At 42.8% G+C, this 21,291-nt stretch overlaps 1 long non-coding RNA gene across 1 annotated transcript; it reads left to right on the top strand.

The window, feature by feature from the left end:
* Positions 1-10,535: 10,535 nt before the first annotated feature.
* LOC118156278 lies at positions 10,536-18,209 on the top strand. Its single transcript, XR_004746212.1, has 3 exons — positions 10,536-10,886; positions 12,273-12,366; positions 15,445-18,209. It is a non-coding gene; the product is annotated as an uncharacterized LOC118156278 (long non-coding RNA).
* Positions 18,210-21,291: the final 3,082 nt, after the last annotated feature.

Here is a 21,291-nt window from a genome sequence, read left to right as displayed (position 1 = left end):
GGTGTCGGTCCCGGTGCCGGTCCCCTCCCGAGGGCGGCTCCGTGCCGGCACCGCCCGGAGCCCCCTGCCCCCGCCCGGAGCCCCCTGCCGACAGCGAGGCGCTCCGGGCCCCCGGACACGTGCGGCGGGAGGACAACCTGAGCTTTGTTCTCCGCCGTGCATTGTTTCCAGCTTGGTTTTCTTTATTTTATTTTATTTTTGGCATTTCCTTACACTTCGGTTTCTCCCCGCGGGACTGCGGGCGCTGGTTCTTTAGGCGTGCTCCTGCTCGGTGTGCGGGGCTGTGTTTTAACGCAGCGCTTTCTGAAAGCCTCCCGTGTCAGTGACCCGTGCCACGGTGGCCCACTCGCTCACCAGTGAACAGAAGCATACTTACAAATTGGGGAAAAAAAAAAAAAAAAAAAAAAGTTATTCATACGAACACAATTCTCCTTTCCCTGTACATCAGCACGTGCACGTATGCGCTGCGTGTCCTGGAGAAGGTTTCTGCAGGGCTTCACAAAGCTCTTTGCCTCCTAACAAATGTTCAAGTGAATGGCTAGCTTTGACCTACTGAGATTTCTCCTCCGCTCTCAATAGACGAGCCCAAACAGCAGGCAGCCAATGGTCTTTATGCCTCTTTTGTTTGGGGCTGTAGCATTTTTATATGTATGAATTAGCAACGTGCGTGGGCTTCGGTTTTGCCAAATGAAGTTACATTGGCAATGCCACCTGTCACTCACAGGGTAACCTTTTTCCCAGGCATTGTCTAAGAAATGCATACAGGATGGCTGTGCCTGCAAGTCAGCCAGGTTTTGTTGTGTGTTAGCGACACACATGACAGAGATAGCCATTCTCCCAAAGTGCTGATTTTGTAAATAGCTGAGGTCCCACACTGAAGACTTACTGAAGAAGATGCTCACTGCTAAGTGCATGGCAGTCTTTGCTTATTTTTGATGGCAAATTATTAATATAATATAGGCAAATACATCATTTCAGCAGCTCCTTGTTTTTTTGCCATTCTCCCTGGTCTTGTCCTTGTAAATTCAATTTCACAGGCACAATCTGTAACGCAGCAGGTGCCAAGTGTAGCCTTCTTGTTTCATAGGATCCAACTAACTGTCTATGTAGGATTCATTTAAAAGAGTAGCACAGGCAGCAATGAAAAAAAAAAAAAAAAAAGCACCCTGTTTCTGTTATACAAAAAAAAAAAAAAGAAAGAAAAAAGAAAAAGAAAAAAAAGAAAAAGATGCCTCTCAATTGGTGTGCCTTTGTTTCTTTTCTCAGGGTTGTTAAAGACCACCTACCACCATGCTTCTGTGCACGTTGGTTCTAAAATCTTTACAAACTCAATGGAGAAAATAATTGTGTGACCAGTGAATGTGGCCTTGCTTCTGCACGTGAAGTTTTACAGGCCAGGCCCAGATACTTGATGGTGCTGAAATCAAAGGAGCTTAGACACACCTTGGAGGGCCTGGACTTCAGTTCCTTGTTGTGAAGTTTGTTATTAAGACTCTAGAGCTTTGGCTATTAATTACCGTTTTGGAGCTTCTCAGTGATTTATGTCAAATGGATCGACCCATGCGCATGTCCTAGTCCTGCTGTAGGGAAAGGAGCTAGCTAATGCATCGCCTCCAGATTTTCTCTTAATTTTTAGAGCAGATGCAAGCTCGTCATTCTATCCTGAATTATCTCATGGTGTTTTCCCTGGGGAAAGCCTTTGTGTAGATGCACATCCATGATATGTCTGCATGACAGAAACTACCCCCACAGAAAATCGACTCTAATTGACACTGCAGCAGCGATCAAGAAGGGCTGGGTGATTGGTGGGGCTGAACCACGTTTTGCCAGTGGGACAGCTGTGCAGCTGGAGTTCACATCTGCAGAGCTCAGATGCAGAGATGTGCACATGAAATCAGCAGAAGGAGGGGTGAGCACAGCTGAGGGTGCCGACACAATTAAGGCAGAAGAGAAGTGCACGTCCAAAGAGAGAGCTGTGCATCCCACCAGCACCCTGCACTCAGGGGAACAGCAGGTAGGAGGAGGACCTGCTCTGAGCAGGGACTTTGTGCTGTGGTGGGAACCAACAGAGGACACAGGGACTGCTTCGAGTTTGGAGACAAAACTTTGGGTTTCAGTGTATCTGGCTGCCCTGATTTGGGTCCCAGAGCCAGACCTCTGGGCTGCAGTGTGTGGTGACGCATGGGCACTATAAGGAAGCTGCGTGCTGTGTGAGGAACACCCAGAAGGCAGCCAGTTGGAAACTTGTAAATGCAAGAGGCTGCTGCAGTCCCTCATCTCTGGAGTGCTGGTGATGGACTCAGGGCTTTGGAGAGGCACCTCCACGTTCCTCTCCCAGGAAGAAATGCTTGTGGTTATTTTGAAGTGATCAAGCAGAAACCACCCTTTGGAAGTGAGCACAGCAGCAGGACAGGGAAGATGCTGTGCCACAGCTCGGAGCCTTTTATTCAGTGGGGCAATGGCTGGTGCACTCACCTTGGAGATGGACATAGGGAATGCAAAAGGCCCTCCTGCCCTGGCAGCTAGGATATGTGCCAGCCCTGCGTGTGGGTGGATGTGCTAATAGAAGTCACTGGCTGGGTTCGCCCACTTTTTAACTGAATAATAGCATGTGAGATAGAGGAGACGCAGTGGGACATCCCAAAAAACAGGTTTCCTAGGTATGGGGGTTGTCAGAACGGCTTGTCTGATGCTTGCACAATGCCTGCCCTGCCACTTCTGAGGGGCAGGGAGTGCCAGGAGCACTGATGGCTGCGGGACGTGGCTGTGATATGGAAAAGTATTTGGCTGCTGTGCCGGTAAAGGGGGCTGGCCGCCATCTCTGCTTCTGCTATTATTCTCCCTCCCCCCCCTTTTTTAAAAAAAATAAAATTAGTATTATAGAGAACATTCCTAAGTGCCACAGAGAGCTCCCAGGCTTTGCACTTTATGCTTTAGAGGCTGTAGCCATAATGTTAGGAAAATAGCGTGTTACAAGTCTTCCTCTGCCAGCCTTTTTCAGGAGTGTGCTAGGTTCAAGCAGCAGATATTGATGAGGATGGGCTACAAGTAAGTGATAAAGCATTAATTGCTTCTTAGGTGCCTGGTTATGTGTAAGACTTGACTATTTTAGCCTAAGTGGGAGGAGAATGGTTTTATGACCTTATAATTAGCATTTGTGTGAGATTAACAGCAAGACTTATTAAGTCATTTCTGATAACACAGTTTCCTTTTTTACATTGCTTAATTAAAAAAGAACACTTCAGCATGTTTTATAACACATCTTTAAATAAACAAACAGACAAACCTAAATTACAAGGGATGGTCCAGAGGTCTCTGCTACTGAGATTCATGGTGTCTGAAATGTATCTGGGAAATTAAAGGAAGCTGATGTTCTGGCAAAGAGTGGATTGGGCAAGGGGCACAACAATGATACTGAGGAAGATCTTGGGGTGATGATCAGGCTAGCTTGGGAGATGTGAGAATGATAAAAAAATGACCAAAATGGTAATTGTAGGCTAACACGCTACAATATGTCCTCGCTGTCAGCTTTTCCAGTGGCAGTGGAGCATACCTCCAGTCATATCTGCGGACAGTGAGTTCACGATGAATTTACCCCCTGCGTCTCCCTTACACGTCTTCTGTTTCTTCTCTTTTCTCTTCCAGTGGCATCTTCATTTCCCACTCCTTCCATGATGTGCTTGTAAACATTTTCCCAAAGACTGGGATCTTCGTGAAGCCTAAAGGGAATTTCTTGCCCAGCTACCATTGCACTTCAGTGTGCCTGACAATCTCACACTCACGTCTTTAGAGCAGTTGAGCTCCCTCTCTCCTCAGGGTGCTATTCTTCGGTTTTCAGTTTTGTGTCCAGCACCTTCCTCCCTCTGACTTTGGTCACTGGTTGCTACAGCAGCCTCGCAGCTATGGCTGGTTGACAAAACATACAATACTGACATTGTGCTTGCATCTAAAATTCCCAACAGGAGGAGAGCTCAGACAGGGCCCAGTAAAACTACTGGAGGACCCCTTGTTTGTGTTGGTCTTGAGATACGATTGGGAAGCTGGGAGCTGAAAGAGAGATGCTTATGTCACTGTCTGAACATTTCTATGTCTGACAGAAGTTGGAAGTAGTCTTCTGCCTTCCTGGGTCTGACTCTGATGATCCCTTGTGCATCCCAGCAAATAGGCATACTTGCTTTTCTGAGAAGAGAGGGTTAATTCTTGCTTGGGTTGTATCAAAAGAATCATGCTCAGAAGATCATAGAACCATAGAATGATTTGGGTCAGAAGGGACCTTAAAGAACATCTAATTCCAACCCCCCTGCCATGTGCAGGGACACCTCCCACCAGACCAGGTTGCCCAAAGCCCCATCCAGCCTGGCCTTGAACACCTCCAGGGACAGAGCATCCACAGCTTCTCTGGGCCACCTGTTCCAGTGCCTCACCACTCTGAGTGAAGAATTTCTTCTTTATATCTAATCTAAATCTACCCTCTTTTAGGTTCAAGCCATTATCCCTTGTCCTATCACCACGTCCCCTGATAAAAAGTCCCTCCCCAGCTTTCTGTAGGCCCCCTTTAGGTCCTGGAAGGCTGCTGTAAGGCCTGCCCAGAGCCTTCTCTTCTCTAGGCTGAACAACCCCAACTCCCGCAGCCTGTCTTCATAGGAGAGCTGCTCCAGCCCTTTGATCATCGTCATGGCCCTCCTCTGGACTTGTTCTAAGAGATCCATGTCCTTCTCGTGCTGGGGGCCCCAGAACAGATCGCAGTGCTCCAGGTGGGGTCTCACAAGAGCAGAGCAGAGGGGGACAGTCACCTCGTATTGAGCTTCTCATCAACCAACACCAAGGTGGCTATCAACATTTGCTCAGGACAACAGATCTATATGATGACTAATAAACAATAAGAAACGTCTCACTCTAAAGCTTACATACTTTGCCCAGAAACAGGACTTTCTTATTTCCTTCTTGTTTTGGTGGAATGACCCCCCCAACACAGCAGCACCCAGTGTTCAGAGTATAAAGTGTCATAAACCACTGCCATTCCACTAAAGTTGAGAAGAATGATGTCTGAACTACACTCATCTACAGCTAGCTCCTTTATTTTCTGTGCAGGTCTTTCAGGAGGGGCTGCAGTCCTTCTGAGGAAAATGAGCCTGTAACGAGGGGGTGGATGAGGACCTACAGTACTTCTCATCCTTCTTGGTCATGTTTACTCTGTACTTACACCCATCACTTTTATGTGGCTTGAGACTGCCCAGATGTTTCTGGGCTCAGTTGCTGGAATTTTGATTGCAGCTGACATTCCAGTGTGCTGTAGAATCAGGCAGCCTGCGTCCGAAATGTGGTGAGAAGCACCACCATGACCTGCGAGGCTGGAGACCTCATTGTGCTGCTAGAGAGAAATCTGGAAGGTACACTCTTGTTCTCTTGGAGAAAAACGGCCCTCTCATCTTCATTGTCTCTGGGGACAATGGGCTTCTTTTCAAGCAGTGTGCTTTTTAGTCTATTAGGCCTTCTGGTCTTTTTGCATTTAGGGAGATGAAAGAGAGTGCATCTTTGGTAGCCCACAATGTGGCTGAGCAGTAGATTGAAAACTCATCTCTTGTGCATGCTTTGTGGAGCTGTGCTGCTGTCATGGGGATCAGGAAAGCACAGGTGCTTCTGCTGTGTGTGCTTGTCCAAAAAGCAATCCTGAGCAACTGGGCTCTGTTTCTTCTGTCTACATGGGGTAGAGGATCGCCCAGTGCAGAAGGTATGCACAGCCATGGCTCAGGACTTTTGTGCTCTGTGTGATCAGGGACAGGTGCTTCTTACTGGTGCAGCAAACCATACAATTTCTTGCATCTACAAAACAAAGGGGACCACTGGCCCTTGCATATGCCACTTACGGTCCCTTCCACACCTTCCTCAGTGGACCTTTTTGGAAGTACTACACAAGGTCTTTATCACCACTCTCATTTTAGAGAGGTAAATGAAGGCATTGGGGTTTGCTCTGGGCAACGTGTGCCTGTTCTTCCTGGAGGCGGCAGGACTCCCTGATGCAGTCCACAAAGTCTCCTTTGACATTTAAAGCTTTAAATGGCTTGGGGTCTGGCTGCCATGGAGACATGATCTCAGCCATCTGACGCACAGTGTTTGAGCTCAGACAGGGACTCGAATCAATGGCTCCAGAAAGGAGTCAGCAGGGCATTATCAATGAAATGTTTTCAGCTGTAATGCCTCCTTGTTGGCCTACAGACCGTGCTTTCTTTGCAGCTACCTGGAAGGACTCTAGTTCTTGTAGGTTTTGTCTGGATAGGGTGTCACAGCATTTCTATTTTTGCAGTAGCCTGAACAGTGACTGGTGTTTCAGTAGGATGCATTATTTATACATGGGGACACCAATACGGATCAGAGGGAGGGAGGTGTGAATGTTTTCAGAAGCTGCAGATGGGGATTTTCAAACCATTATGAACACTGAGGACTCAATTTCTACCGAGGCTTCCATGAGATGTGGGCACCAAAGTGTGTTCATTCTTTTGGGAAGGAATCTCAGCAGCAATCCTTAAATTACCTTTGAATCAAATTCTTCTCAGACTCCAGCAGCTGTATGGGCTGAAGACACTTCCTTTTGCATTGAATAATGAGTGAAACACTGCTGATGGTGTGACCCAGCACCCAGCATGCAAAGAGCGTGGGTGGTGGCATGCTGCAGGAACAGCCAACGTGCCATGCAGCTCCAAGTCAGCACTGCTGCCTTGCTGAAGTTTCCAGATTGCAGGACCATCTCTTAGGTCTAAAATTTCATCATGCCATTTAAAATTTTTCACTCTGCTCAGAGATAAAGAGAGATTCTAACAGGTGAAACCTGTTATGCTTCCAAGCATCTCCCAGCACTTCCCAGTGCTAAGTTTTAGTCACATCAGCTTTTTTGTTGATACAGATAAGATGGAAATTGTGTTTTTATTTATTTTTTTATTTATTTGACTTGTGTGTGCTGAGACGACATAGCTGTCTGGACTCTCGTAGTCCACTCTTATCTTAGTGGTACTCGCAAGAGATGTGTGAGTTTCGGAAACATTTGGGAAAAGCTGTTTGATGTAGTCCTTCATAATGGTAGTCACAACAGAAATCTTAAAACAAAGGACTCTGTGTGTTTTACCAAGAGAAACCACAGTAACAGGTTTCAGTGTAAATGAGAGTTGTATTGCCTTCCATCAGAGATGACTTGAAAATAAAGTACTTTGATGGTAATACTGCAGATGTCTGCAGGAAACCCAGCACAGCCTTGAACACTGTAGTTAGATAGCTGTGCAAAAAAGTACATGAAGGGAAGAGCTAATGTGCAATACTTCTATTTAAGATAGAGGGAGGAAATAGAAATTGTGATAGCATGCTATTTCAAGTAATAATAGAAAGTACTTGATGTTTACATGGTGAATGGATCAATACTAATTCTGTAGTCAGGGCACATACAGTAGTTTGGATTATACAAGTGATAGATGCACTTGGTATAGCTGAAATTTCCACCCTGCAACATTTATTTCTCACTGCGTGTTAGATGGAATTTTCCACCCAACTATCTGAAAGGATTTGCATAAGAATGGTGATAGAGCAGTATTCTTTAATGATGTGCTTTTCTTTGTTAAACTTCAAAAATGTCTACGATGCATGATGAGGTTCGGATGAATTGCCAAGCTAATGCTTTTATATTTTCTTTAAAGAGCTTATCTTCACTGTGTTGTGGGAGTTACTTTATATTGTTGTCATAAAGGCAGTAGCAGTAAAGCCGACTTTGTAGCAACCCTGGTAGGTGCCCCCTCCTCCTTTACTGCAGGTCTTTGGTACTGCTGAAGGAGACAGATTGCAACACCCATTACCAAGCACCTGTTTGTCCTACTGTTAGCTCATTTGTACTGCTTCTGTGGTGCTGTACATGGAGTTACTCCTGGTTGCACTGTGCCATTTTACTTTTAAAACAATGACCCTCATTGTATTTAACCTAGATCAGCCCAGGTTTCTGTACTGTTTGTGGAAACTGGGTCAAAACCAGGCTCTTTCCAGAGAGACATCTTGATTAAAAAAAAAACTCAGGATTAAACCAAATGTCTACATCTTCTGCCAGTGGAGGTTTTTTTACAACATGATAAAGACTTTTGTTCCTTATCACCTTCCAACAAAATTTTTAAAAATATGAGGGTAAAGCTGCTTGGAATGTGGTGAATTTTAGGAATGCAACCTGATGAGAAGCAATTATTTCCTTTCTTGGCTATTGGTCCAGTGAGTCTCCTTCTAACCTGCACTGTAGTGATGATGCTATTCAAAAACCTCCAAGAGCAGGAAAAATAAGGAAAACAAGTGCTGCAACGGTTTGTCATCAAATCCACTTGCATGTAGGGTGCAACAATTCCACTTTTATGACAGGTATTAATTAGACAGAGTGGGGCTAATTCAGCTCTAAGTCAAGACTTCTGTTGGACAGTGTCAGTGTAACTGAGGAACTGTTTGACTCGAGATTTTGTTGGGTGTGCTTTCTTCTTATTGTTATTATAATTATTACCTTCACTGATAATAGACATTAATTGTAAAGAAATTTTAACTGACCTTTTTTTTTTTTTTTATCTCTAATGACCTGAGCCTCTATTCTGATATTGGACCTCACATTTGAAATTCATTTGCATTTTTACTTATGTTTCTGAAAGGATAGTGGTAACCATCCCTATCTCCAGCCTGAAACTTTCCAGTTACAGCTCATGCCATTGTCCCTTGCTCTCCTTCCTGCACTGCTGGGAAGAGCCCATCCATGTCTCGTCAGTCCTCTCCCAGTAGGCAATGGGATGTGCTTTTGGGTGCCCCAAAGCCTTCTCTGCCCCATGCTGAACCAGCACAGACCTTCCTTGTGGGGCAAGTGCTGGCAAATGCTATGAAACATTTCATAGTGGTGGCACAAGATGCTTAGACTTGGCATCCATTGCATCATGGGTTTGAGAAGGGAGGATGCCCCAGCTATGGAGCCTCTTGTTAACAGGACAGGATTGAAGCTGGCCTAATGGGGCTGCTGGGCACTTTGGAGGATACTGGTACAGTCACTGTACAGCTGATGCTAAAGCTGAATGTATGAGGGAAGTCAAAGACACATATTGTACGTGTATGTGCTATTTTTTTTTTTTTTTTTTAACCAAGGGCATGCCAAGCTGGTTCCTGCAAAGCTCTCCTCTCCACATGCCAAAAATGCTTGTGGCTGCCCTCATTCATCACTGCCCATGGCATGCATGCCCTCTCCACAGCCTTGCTCCGTATGTCAGGTGAGGTGTGCAGCATTGGGGTAGTTTTTCATGGAGCAGGGCTTCTCAGGGGTCTGTGTCTCGTCAGATGTCACAGATAGTAGCAGGCTGGAGGCCCTAGTTCTGCCTGATAAAATGGCAGCATGCTTAAAAACATACCTAGCTCCAAATGGCAGCGAGAGTGAGGGTACAAGACAGAGTTGTGTGCGCGCTTCTTGCTGTGTTTTACAGTCTACTCTTAGTTGCTATTCTGCTACAGCCCTGTCTGACACCTCAGCATGCCAGCTACACTCATTTTGCACAACAACCGGATCCCCAGCTAGTGCAATTGATGCTATTTTGCCCTTTACACCTGTCTTCTGCTGAGGAACTTCTCCCAGTGCCTGTCTGGTGATTCTGTGGTGACTGGAAAGCCCTGACCACCAGAATTCTTGTTTTATACTAATGTCCTGCTCGTCACTGCAGGTGAGCAAATACCTCTTCTGGCCAGTAGGTCTCAGGCTGAAAGGTGATGACTCCAGGTTTAATCAAAGTCATAGGGAACAGGATTTTGACTGTGTAAGTCAATGGAGCATTGGCTATGGCAAGCTCAGCTTGGTTATTCTTTGCTGTCTAGGTTTTATGTCCACTCTACATATTATTGTAACTTGGTTTTTGTCTTTAATTAACCTGTGTGGTGGGACTGAGAAATAACTGCTGTCTTTATATTGGCAGAAGATGTGGTATTTGTAAAGCTATTACAGTGAAGATAAAGCTTTATAACAGTGCAGGAAATAAAGCCCACAAAATTATTTGAGAAGCCACAGTATCCAGGATAAATGTTACAGGAAGCATTAACCTTCCATAAAAATTCCTTTGCCAGTGAGGAATTTAATACACAGCCTTTGTGAGGGAAGATATTATACCTCAATCATGTTCTGAAATGCTTTATTTAAGAATTAGACATGAGGAAAACCTCGGTTGTCTGCGGTTTAGGATATTTGCATTCAGATATTTAAAACTTTTTTTTCTCATTGATGCTTAGTAACTCACAGATATGTCAATAAATATTATACATAGTTGATATGTTCTGTATTTTGTATGTATGATTTTTTAAACTTTCTTTCTGCGTGTACAGCAATCTCCCATGTATTTTGTTCTCTAATAGGCACCTGGAAGAGGATATGATCACAGCTGAATTGTACAAGCCTGCTTCTAACTACATTAAAAAGACACTGAGGTTTTTATCATGGCAATTTGGAACCACAATTCTTTCTAAGCTGAAAGAAGAAAAAAACAAAAAAAAAAAAAAAAAAAAAAAAAAAAACACCCAAACCACCACCAAAAAGCCCACCCTCTTTTTTTTTTTTTTTTCTCCCAGTAAGAGACTTCAGCTGGGGAGTACTGCCTGCTGGTTTGCTGAAGAAGCAGAGATGCTGCCTCTGCCTTCCCTTCAACCCATATTGACACTTTCCAGCAGCCTGTTCAGCTGGGGCTTGGTGCTGGCACCATGGAGGCTGGCAGCTCCTCTCGAGGTTGGGGACTTGCTGACAGTAGACAAAAGGAGTGAGAGTGAGGCCCCCAGCCTGCCTTGCCAGACAACCGGTGAATAGTACAGCTTCTTCAGCAGCTGCACTTTGGTCTGGGCTGGAACCAATATTTAAGGTGTGAAGCTTTTCTGTCTCAAGTCTAACTGCCAGAGTGGTACAGTTTTAGACTCCAGTTACTCATGTCTGGTCAAAACAAACTTGGTATGGATTTTATTCCTTTCTTTTGGATGGGTGGACTGTGGTATATGACTCAATGGCTTCTCTTCCTATATTAGGCTTGGCTTAAAGCTGCAATAGTGTCTTGTGGAACTCTCATAAGAGAAATATGTGTTTTGGATTAAGGCAGTATGAAGAATTTTATTGCTTTTTTTTTTTTTTTTTGTAAGTATAGAACAACTTGCTTCATTGAACTTGCAGTTTCTTGCATGTTATTTAAGCTTTGCCGCATGCATAAAATTGGTCAGAGGGTATTGGCTCATGGTTCGTGGCACAGGTTTGATTCATTAATGGCTGCTAGAGAGTGTAGCTGGACAGATAGTTTCCCATAATGAAACCAACTGGTGAGATACCTGTGTGGGACATTCTGGTCTGCTGTTCCCAGAACACATTTCTATTGTGCACCAATTCTATCCTCCTACTTTTGTCAAAACAAACAAACAAACATACAAAAATTAAAGAAAAAAAAAGGGCAAGAAAAATCCTCTTGATTTCTGACCCACATTTCAGCAGTGGTTGTGTCCTCAGCCACACCTTCTTCAGGTTTTTGTGACTTATTATAGGAAAACGATGAAGATGATTCTTTGGTTAGTAAATATTGAGAGCTGTCTGTCCTTGGTGTGTACTTAGAACAAACTGCAGATAAATGCTTGCAAATAATGATCTGGCCTAAGTATTGCATAAAGCTTTCCAAAAATAGTTGTCTATAAGTAAAAATAATCCTGAGGTTGTGTGTTAATAGAAGATGCTTCAGGTCTTCTCCTTGCTTCTTGCAGGATAGAAGAACAAAAAATGAGAGGTCTAAAATACTTTCTGAAGAGACTACTGATGTGTGGGGATCTTGGTCTAAAAATACTTTAAGTCTTTTAAAAGGACCTACTTTTTGAAAGAATGCTGAGTACCTGTCTTCTGAAAATGGAGTGATTTTCTGATGGTTTAAGTTTGACAGAAGTTGATGTAGTCTTTTTAATGATCTTTGCTACTTTCTGTATTACTGTTATCTCACAAGCTGTGCACCATAAAATGACCCATCTAGCTGTTTTTTTTTTTTTTTTTTTTTTTTTTTTCCAATTCATTTTAATGTTTTTAAAGTGAAGGAAGTTAGCAGTAGATGAGTTATTTACATGAAGGACTGAATGCATATGGAGCTTGCAAAGTATTTCCTCCCCATGAGATTTCTGTGGAAATAATAATTGCTGCTTCATGTATTTATCATTTGGTACAGACTGCTTTTCTTGCTTGAACACCTAGAGGGTCTGATTGAAATTTCACTCTATTGTGCTAGGTACCGTGCAGATGGAGACTACTGGACATCCTTTGTACCTTACAGTTTGTATTCAACAGCGACAAGACAGAAGAAGGACAGGAAACCAGAAGAGGTTTGCCTTACTCTGTTGTTCTGACTTTTTTTTTTTTTTTTTTCCCCACACTACCCTTTATTACTTTGCTATTTTCCAGAAGTACCTTAAGTGCTGTGATTAGTACTCATTGTGTGCAGTTATCTAGCTTTCTTTTCAAAGAGAAAAATTTCCAAGGTTGTTGGTGTAGGGTTTTAAACACGATTCCATATTGATCCGTGCGTGCACTGTGTGCACGTGGCGGTGGTGGCAAGGTCTAAGGGCAGTTCTGGATAGAGGGAGGCTGAAGGCTGAGGCAGGATTTTGCCCACCTATGTGTTTGCTTTGAAGGTGGTTCTGATGTGCATGCAGGGAGCATCCCTGCATGTGTGGATGACTCGCCTGAGAAGTAAAATGTTGGAGAACCAGGCAGTCTGCTAGGTACCTGGGATTGTGGAGACCAAGGTACAGTCTACAGACTCTGCTCATAATCTTGACTCCACTCTGTGAAAAGTTTTACCAGTGAAAATAGGGGAGTGTAGGAATACTGCGTAGGTGGGAGACTGCATGGCAGAGGAGCACAGCTCCACTAAATGCCGTGCACCTACTCACAACAAGATTTTGTGCCAGGTATGTTGGGTTGCCAGGATCCAGCAGTTGCCATGGATAGGTAGGGTGTTGTTTTCAAGCCAGACTGTTTTCTCTCAGCTTGGTGGCCCTCCTGGACTCACAGCTGCTAGTCACAAAATGACTGTGCTGTCTTTATGTCACACCAGCCACGTGCAGTGTCTTAGGAAGTTTCCCTCCTTTTCTCTAGGCTGTAGATGCATTTTTTTCCACTGCTTTCTTCTAAAGGCAGTCGATCCCTTCTGTGCTCAGATACAGGGCCAGGACCCCCAGCTGCCTGTGGACCACAGCTGGCATCTGGAGGCACCCATGCTGTTTAAGCGTGTTCTCTTCCAGTCTTCCAGTGCTCTGCCTTTGCATGTGTTTTTCATTTGCTGTTTACCTTTCCAGGCATGTAACAAGTAGGCATCACTAAGCCTTTTAGACACACTTACTCTCTACTTCAGATAGTCCAAGAGGTCATGTAAAGATTGAGACTGAACAGTGAAACATCTGCAGATGCTTAACCTTGCTTCACTTTGGCATTGCTCTGAGTGTTCTTTGGGCTTTGATCAGACCTTTTTAATCAGTCCAGGATCTTTCCTCTTCCTCAATATTCTTGCTCAGGCATGATTCTACTGGGGTGAAGACTCCTCACATTCCTGAAGTCAGTTTTTGCTTCTGTCTTTTCACTCTTAAGCTCAAATGGCCAGTGAGAACCACCTTGTTTTTATAGCTATAGGACCTCTTTGTCAAGGAGACTCTGTTAGTTAACAATACAATCTGCGTAGCCTCAGGAGGTAATCTATTTGTTAGACTTGAAAAACTGGTTCACAATAGCCATTTCTTTGTACAAGGGACTCTGAATGGCATGGGTAATTACCTCTTAAAGACAGGGCAAATAACCTCCATAACAGAGTTTGCAGTATGCAAAATCCCTGCATGGTGCTGAGATTCCCAAATCATGGCACCCCAGGCTTTTGAGTTTCCAGACCTTGTCCTGCTGACCATTTCTCAGCATCTTTATACCATGAAGTACGTATGGACTTCTCTGTCTTCTAGGTGCTGAAACACAGCACGAGCTTCAGGCTCCTGAGAAGTTTCTAAATTGAGCATTAGATATTTTTATCAAAGACTAGAGTCAAACTTAAATCTGCCTGTAGTAGACTGGAGCCTCTCAGGAATGAAATTTACTAAGATACCTTTATATGCATATATCCCTTACTATAGTGTCATAACTAGAAGCTGCTATACTTCATTTTATTTGGTAGCACTTTCTAGTGAATTATTTTCTTCCTCAGTAATTTCTCCGTTTAAGAACCCTCCTGAGAAATCTTTACTGTATTAACTTCAGCTTTGCTACATCTTTATCTTTAAATAGCTCCTTTAAATTTACTTAGGCAAATCTGGGGTTTTGTCTGTCTTCAATGATATTAAAATAGTATCTGAAGGGGGTGTCACCTGTGTAAGAAGACACACCACTAGACGATACTGTAAATGAGAGACAGATGGATTGCTGCTCAGAGACAACAAGATTATGGGTAGAAACCTGTTTACCTTTTGCAATACAGCCGCCAAGCTGAACAAGTCATCGGAACAGAACTGAGATGAATAATGCATGCTTCTACCAGTCTCTAATTCTCTCGGCTGCAAAAGAGTTATTTCACACCAAAACCCTTCAGCATGCCTGCAGTTACCTAGCCAGACTCAAATGCTGGAAAACACCTTTGGTTTGAGTTTTGCTTTGACATTTTGTAAGTGCAGATATGTTGGTGGCTAGCTAACAGAAGGGCTCCAGCCTTTTTGCAAAGGCTTCCCTTTTCATAAATCACCTGGATGTTCCTGGAGTGGATGGTCTTTCTCTGGGCTGTCAGAATGCTTCCTCTCAGTACTATTTGCGAGTCACAGGTAGGAACCTGGAGGACTTGCTAACCACATAAAGGAAATAAACTTGCATGAATTTCAGTGTCAAAACGTGACAGAGCTACTCGGTTGCATTGGGCTACCACAGCAAAAACCAGCAAAGCAACACCTGGTGGGGTTGCTGTAGTGGAAGCTAAACAGCTATTATAATTTGTTTTCTTTTTTCAGAGCTGATTTTTGGGCTCAAGAACATTTTGTTCTGAATGGCCATGCACATTTTTTTCTTCTTCTTTTGGCAATGAAGATAGAAGATCACTGTCATATAAGCCATTTTGGGGGCTGGATTTTCTCAGTCATGTGCTCAGTGACAGTCTTTGTGGATGAGGCTAGATCTGTGTTTTTCTCATTTTAACATAAAAGGAAAAGGAGCAAGCTATGTCTCAACTGGAGAATTTTCTGTGCTTACCCTTTGAATGGTGAATGGACCTCTGATCTCAGTGGTGCTAATCTTGGCACAGATAATAGCTTGTGGTAAGATTGTAAAGAAAAGTCTTCAAGTAGCTTAGCAGACTAACAGATACTCGTGTGACTGTTAAGTTGCAGTCCAGGACAGTCTGTGTCCTCACTGTATGCATCTGTCTTTCTTGGCAGGAGCTACCTTTGCAGTGGTCCCCAGCAGATGGGTCCTCACATGAAGAACCTCATGGAGAAGCAGCACTGTGGGTTGCAGACCTCTCCCAAGTTACGGTCTGCTCTTAAATGAACTGAGAAAATGACAAAAGTGAAGTCTGTGACTTGATAGCAAAACAGAATGGTGCTTTACACCTCTTGAAAGAAGGGAGATCGCTCCTTGGCCTCAATTACAGATGGCTTATGTATGTTGATCCTGGACCACAGAGGAGAGAAAAGCCACAAGGTTTGGCCTTTCCATTTTTATGACTGATTTCAACATGTTCAGTGTTAATCAGATAAAAACAATTAATTACATAGGATTTTATGCTGTCTTCTGGAGAAATAGTATTCATCAGGCCAACAAATAAGACACTGAATGTTCCCATCATAGTAGAGAAAGTTCTGCCTAGCAACACACTTCAGTTTTGGGGCTGGACAAAAGCAAGCAAAATCCCCAAATGTTGTGATGGGTTAAGATGAAATGCTAACATACTACTGGTATCTCAAAAAAAAACTAATAGGGCAAAGCCCTCGTCCTTTGATGTAGGTACAGGCTCTAACCCCATCATTTGGTAGCTGGGAGCATTTATAGATAACAATGGGATCTAAAAACTCAGGTAACCAGCCCACTTCATTGCTGATGTAGTGATGAAGAGGACTGGTTCTAGTGTTCTTCAAGGCAAGGAGGGAAGCAGAAAATGGGATTAACAGGTTGGTCAAGTAGTTCTCCTTTTAATGAGTCGTTCTCCAAAGTGTTAACCAAGGAACCCTTCTTACATCTGGTGCAACGAAGAATGTCTTGAGTCGTTAGACAAGCAGAAACTTTGTCTGGGCACATTTGTCCCTCCTTCTCTGAGGGCAATATGGTGCTGCTATGGGTCATCCTAGTTGTCCTCCCTGCCCTCATGTCTGATGACCAGTGGTTGGGCTAATTCCGTCTGGAAGCAGCACCATGACGTGAAACAGCAGCATACAGCTACTAGCACCACGTTTTGTCTCTTCCAGGATGCAATGCTCTCACCCTGAGAGAGAGAGAACATTACAGTCCTCGTTGATTCTGTACATGAGGAAATGTGTTATCTCCTTATTGCAGTCACGGGAGTAACATCAGACCTGTGGCATGGAAGCTCTCAGGCTGGAGGGAAAGGCTGGGTGTAGCCTCACTTGCCCCTGCCTGTTGGGGTGGTGTGCATTGGAGGTCCAAACTAGGGCTGCAACTCCAACACCAGGGTAGGCTGCATCTGCACACCCCCTGCATACCCACTGCCAGTTGTGGGATTGTCCAGGGACAGGTTCTGTTGGAGAGCACATCTCCATCTGACATCGGTGGGGTCTTTCTCTCAAAGCGAACATTAGGCAGCTATCAAAGTGCCATTTGTGAGCAAGATTCATGAACTAATTAGTCACTGTGCCCATTAATCAGAAAGACTAGAAATAATTCAGCAGAATTCATGCTGTCAGCAAGGATGAAAAGAGCCCTCTCTATGACAGCTTACCTTGCATTTTGATCATTAGGCGATTCGGAGTTTAGCCCATCCGTCTTGTTTATCTGCCCTCAGGGGAAAATAACCCCTGCATCCTAGCCATCTCGACAAGTTTGAAATTCAAACATATTTTCAGTTCTGTCAGTAAAATATCAAATGGGCACATTCGGGTGAGTATTGACACACAACGGTGCTGGTGCCTTTTTTTTTTTTTTTTTTTTTTTTTCCAAATGTATTGTAAACAAATCCTTCCTTTCTCTGCTGCTGCATTGCATGTAGTAGCTCAGCACCATTTTAGGAAAAGTGGAGGGTGGAGGGAATGCACAAATCATTAAAAAACAGTTGATTTCTAATTATTCTTAGCAGCCTTCCTAAGACCAGCCAAAGGCACTCCCCAGTGTAACTCCACCTTCTTGTGTCTTGGGTGAGATTTATTTACATGTGCTTGAGTAAGAGATACATCTTAAAATAATCAAGCCAGTGTTTATTTTGGCTTTCCTTGCATCTTTTTTCCCCATGTCAGAAATCCATCCAGAGCTTGTGCAGTAAAATATTTCTTTAACACATGCATACCACACTGTTGGTATGAAGTAGGTTGGTCACTCCAGAAAGCATACACTAACAAGGCAGTAACAGATGGTCTTAGATCTTGGTGCGGAGTTGTTGTGGCTGCTGTTTTTTCGTTAAGCATTAATTGCTGGAGGTGGAAATCATGCATCTCAGTGTGCCAAAGCCCAGAGATGGGTCTTACTGTGTGACTGGGATGCAGAGAGTAGAGCAGAGAAGAGAGAAGTCTGGTTGGAAACCTGGGATGCAGTGTATTTGTGCCCTTTACAGTAAAGATTGCCTGTCATCACCATCTTAGCAGTCACTCTCTGAGATGCAAAGGGATTTTAACATGTAGCAGGGAAGGCTCACCAGACTTCTAGGAACTGGAAGAAATCTGTGAGGTAAAATGAGTTGTCCCTCTAAAGAAAGTCTGTCTGAAAGGAGCTGATGGCCTGCTTGAGGTCATACGAACGTGCAGTTGTAACTGATGAGAGCTGATGTAATGGGAATGTGGACCATGCCAGGAGTGTGTTCAGTTGTGCTGTGCTGTGTACAGCTATTTTGTGTTTGTAATTCTACCATATAAAGAGCTGGATCCCAGAGATACTGGTATCAAGTTCTTATTGTTCTGTGGAATGTTTATGGAAAAATGTTCCTTATTTTGCCAATAGAAAGAATTTTTCTTCCATATTATTTCCAAAAAGAAAAAAAAAAAAAAGGAACCACTTGACTTACCAAGGAAAGCTACCATACCAAAATCTTAGTAGAACTACTGTCACTGTTGAAAAAAGGAATCTACACTGTTAACCCTGTGCCCCAGCTACCATTTATTGCTGGGATTATCATTTTTTTCTCAATATCATTTTTGTTTCTGCACTTTTTTAATGCTGTTCTTATTGTTTTATATGCTTTCCTCACCCATTCTTCTTTTGTTGGAAGATGCTCCTCCTGAGGTTAAGCCTACCTATGTAATTTAACCTGGAGCGCCTTTATGGGAAATGCAGACTGAAGGCGGCATCTGCCTGTTGCATATACATGTCAAATACAGATCTTCATGTCTGTGTTGCTGCTCTAGTTTTATGATAGCTCAGAGTTGTGCTTTTGGGCTTTCTACCCTAAAAAAGAAACCAAAAACAAACAAAAACCTTGAGTCTTGAGGCAGTATCTTCTTTACCTGTAACTCTGTGATTTTTCAGATAAAATCATCTGATCCCAGGCAGTACATATAAACATAGTCAGCGTGATATATCTAATGAGGTCCAGATCACTTGTTAAAGTGATCCATACCAGAGCTTAGAAATCCAGACTTGGTATCCTGGCTCTGTTCCTGTTTCTGCTGCTACATACTGCCTTCATCAGCTGCCTGTGCAGTATCACTTCTGGAGAACTTATTGTAACATCATTACATTTTTCATCTGTCTTGAAGTTTTGATAGGCTCATCCAGTTTCATTTCGGGATGGCGGAAGAAGAACAAATCAAAAACTTCTGACAAATATCAAAATGTCCTCATGTTGTCAGAATGAAATGTATCAGTGCTTCAAAAGACAAGATAAAAATTTTATGTTTTGACTTTTTAATTTCATATTATGTATTATAATGTAACATAAAAAACTGGGTCAAAATTAATTTCATACTAGCACAAGCTAGTGGAGTTTTACCTGTAGGCTGTAATTTTTTTCAAAGTGAAAGGTTTCATATATGTGTAAGAAGATACTGTTCTCTCTTTTTTGTGATTCCTCTTATCAGTCTCATTATGCCTTTGTGTGATCCTTCTTTGTGTTATACCTTACATATTGTTAGCACTTATTCCCTGTAATGCACAGGTTCTGAAAATTAGAAGTTTCCAGAGCATTTTTCATTTTCAGGATTGCTTCTTATCCCCCTTTTTAAAACCTCCCCAGAAACTACAGGTCAAATAAAACTTGGAAAATTCTCATATTTTGAAGCTTTAAGTAGTGCTGTTTGATTAGTTTGGGGCTGTCAGAGCACAAACTAACCAAACCAACATGGTGGCTGAGCCTTCCTGATGATATTGTAAATATGCATCAGTTCCCAGAGGTGCACAGCTCAGACTTCTTCACTGATGAATAGGAAAACCCTGCTGCTGCTTCTGTTACAGTAAATTAGCAGGAGAAAGAAAGATGTTGAGGTAAAAGGAGACAGAGAAAATGACCTGTGAGACTGATGATGATATGGAAGAAGGAGAAAATTGTAAGAATTGGTCTGAATAAAACAAACTTTTTTTTTTTTTTTTTTTTTAATGTTACTTGGAGCTGTGGTTTATGTGTGTGTGTGGTGGTGTCGTTTTTTTTGTTTGTTTGTTTATTTGGCTGTGTATTTTTTTACAAGGTGGAAGGATGTTTTTTGAATTCACTATTTGTTTGAAGTAACAGTATTGCTCTTATTCCATTAGCAGTCAGTCCTTCCAGCTAGGTGCAATAGTCAGTTGTTAGTGCACATTTTGACCATCCGTCTTCAATTACCCATTAGTGCTTTCTCACACAGTGCACAGAAGACATACACCAATGGCTAATGCACATTCTGTTGGTTGCACTTTGGTGTCTTTCATCTTTTCCCGTGGAAGCAGTCATCATCTACCTGCCTGAAGCGTAAGTGTGCACTGAAGTCAGTGGAAGAAGGCTGATGCATGCTGTTGGTTTCCTCTTCTCCCACAGATGTTCTGGATGCCTGGGTGTCAGATTTACAGCCTCTGTCTACCTCGGTCTGAATCTGCTTGAAAGGTCCAAATTTCCTTTGTCTACTTACCCTGCGAACTAGTCTTTTTCAAGGGTATGCCCTTAAGAACGGTGACCTCATGGAACCTTAAAATGTTATTATAGCATAATGAAGATTAGAAGGAAAGTTCTGGTGGAGTTAACATATGTTTCCCTTTAGAAAAATGGCTGTCCATTTCCCAAAGAAGAGAAAGGCATTAATATATAAAATTTTTAATGGAAGTTGTTTTTGTTGTTGTTGTTGTTTTTATTTATTTATTATTATTCAGTTTAAAATGTAAAGATTTTTATCATACTATGGAAATCTTTTAAAGATGACCTCCATATTCAAGTGGCACATACTATTTGGTCCTACATCTATTTTGACTTCTCAGGCAAAAAGAATGATGACCTTCATCTCATCCATGGAGATTTTTAGAGCAATCCCCTTGCTTTTCTTGCTGCAAAACATACCAAACATTATTTAAAGCTGTTAAGGAGATGAACAGTGTATTGGGACCATATTGCTCTCCTATCATCTGGCATAATGGCTTTCTTTTTGCCATTTAAGATTAAAACACATATGGAACTTGCTTTAATTTGACACTTTTATTTTCTGAATTGCTGAGTTCCAGCTTCAGCTGGGATGTCACATTAATTCTGTTTAAAACTTGGGGAGCAAGCGGGTTGATTTGAGTTAACTGTGTACTGTATAATGATTCTGAGCTTAAGCAGTGTTATCTCCAGCAAATGTCTTTGCTACAATAGTCATCTGTGTGGAGCCCTGGAGCAATTCTTGGCTTTTTTACTCATATCACTTCACTATCAAAGCTGAAATGATTAATATTCACAGGAAAAAAATATATTTTCCCACAGCAAATCTTCCTTTCTATTTCTATGTGGTAGAACCAAGCCTTCTGCATACATTATTTGGATCAGCTAGAACCAGTCTGAGGAGTGAGGACGTGTATCTGTAAAGTGCTACAAATACAGCACTGTGGTAATCCGAAAGGAATTGTAAACATGCCCACATTCCAAGCACACTTACCTTTTATTTTCTGAGGACAAAGTCCTGAGC

This window comes from Oxyura jamaicensis, chromosome Z (genome assembly GCF_011077185.1).
Source record: "Oxyura jamaicensis isolate SHBP4307 breed ruddy duck chromosome Z, BPBGC_Ojam_1.0, whole genome shotgun sequence".
Classification (NCBI taxonomy): Eukaryota; Metazoa; Chordata; class Aves; order Anseriformes; family Anatidae; genus Oxyura; species Oxyura jamaicensis.
Note: the sequence above shows the minus strand (reverse complement) of the source record. Positions and strands in the feature narration are given on the sequence as shown.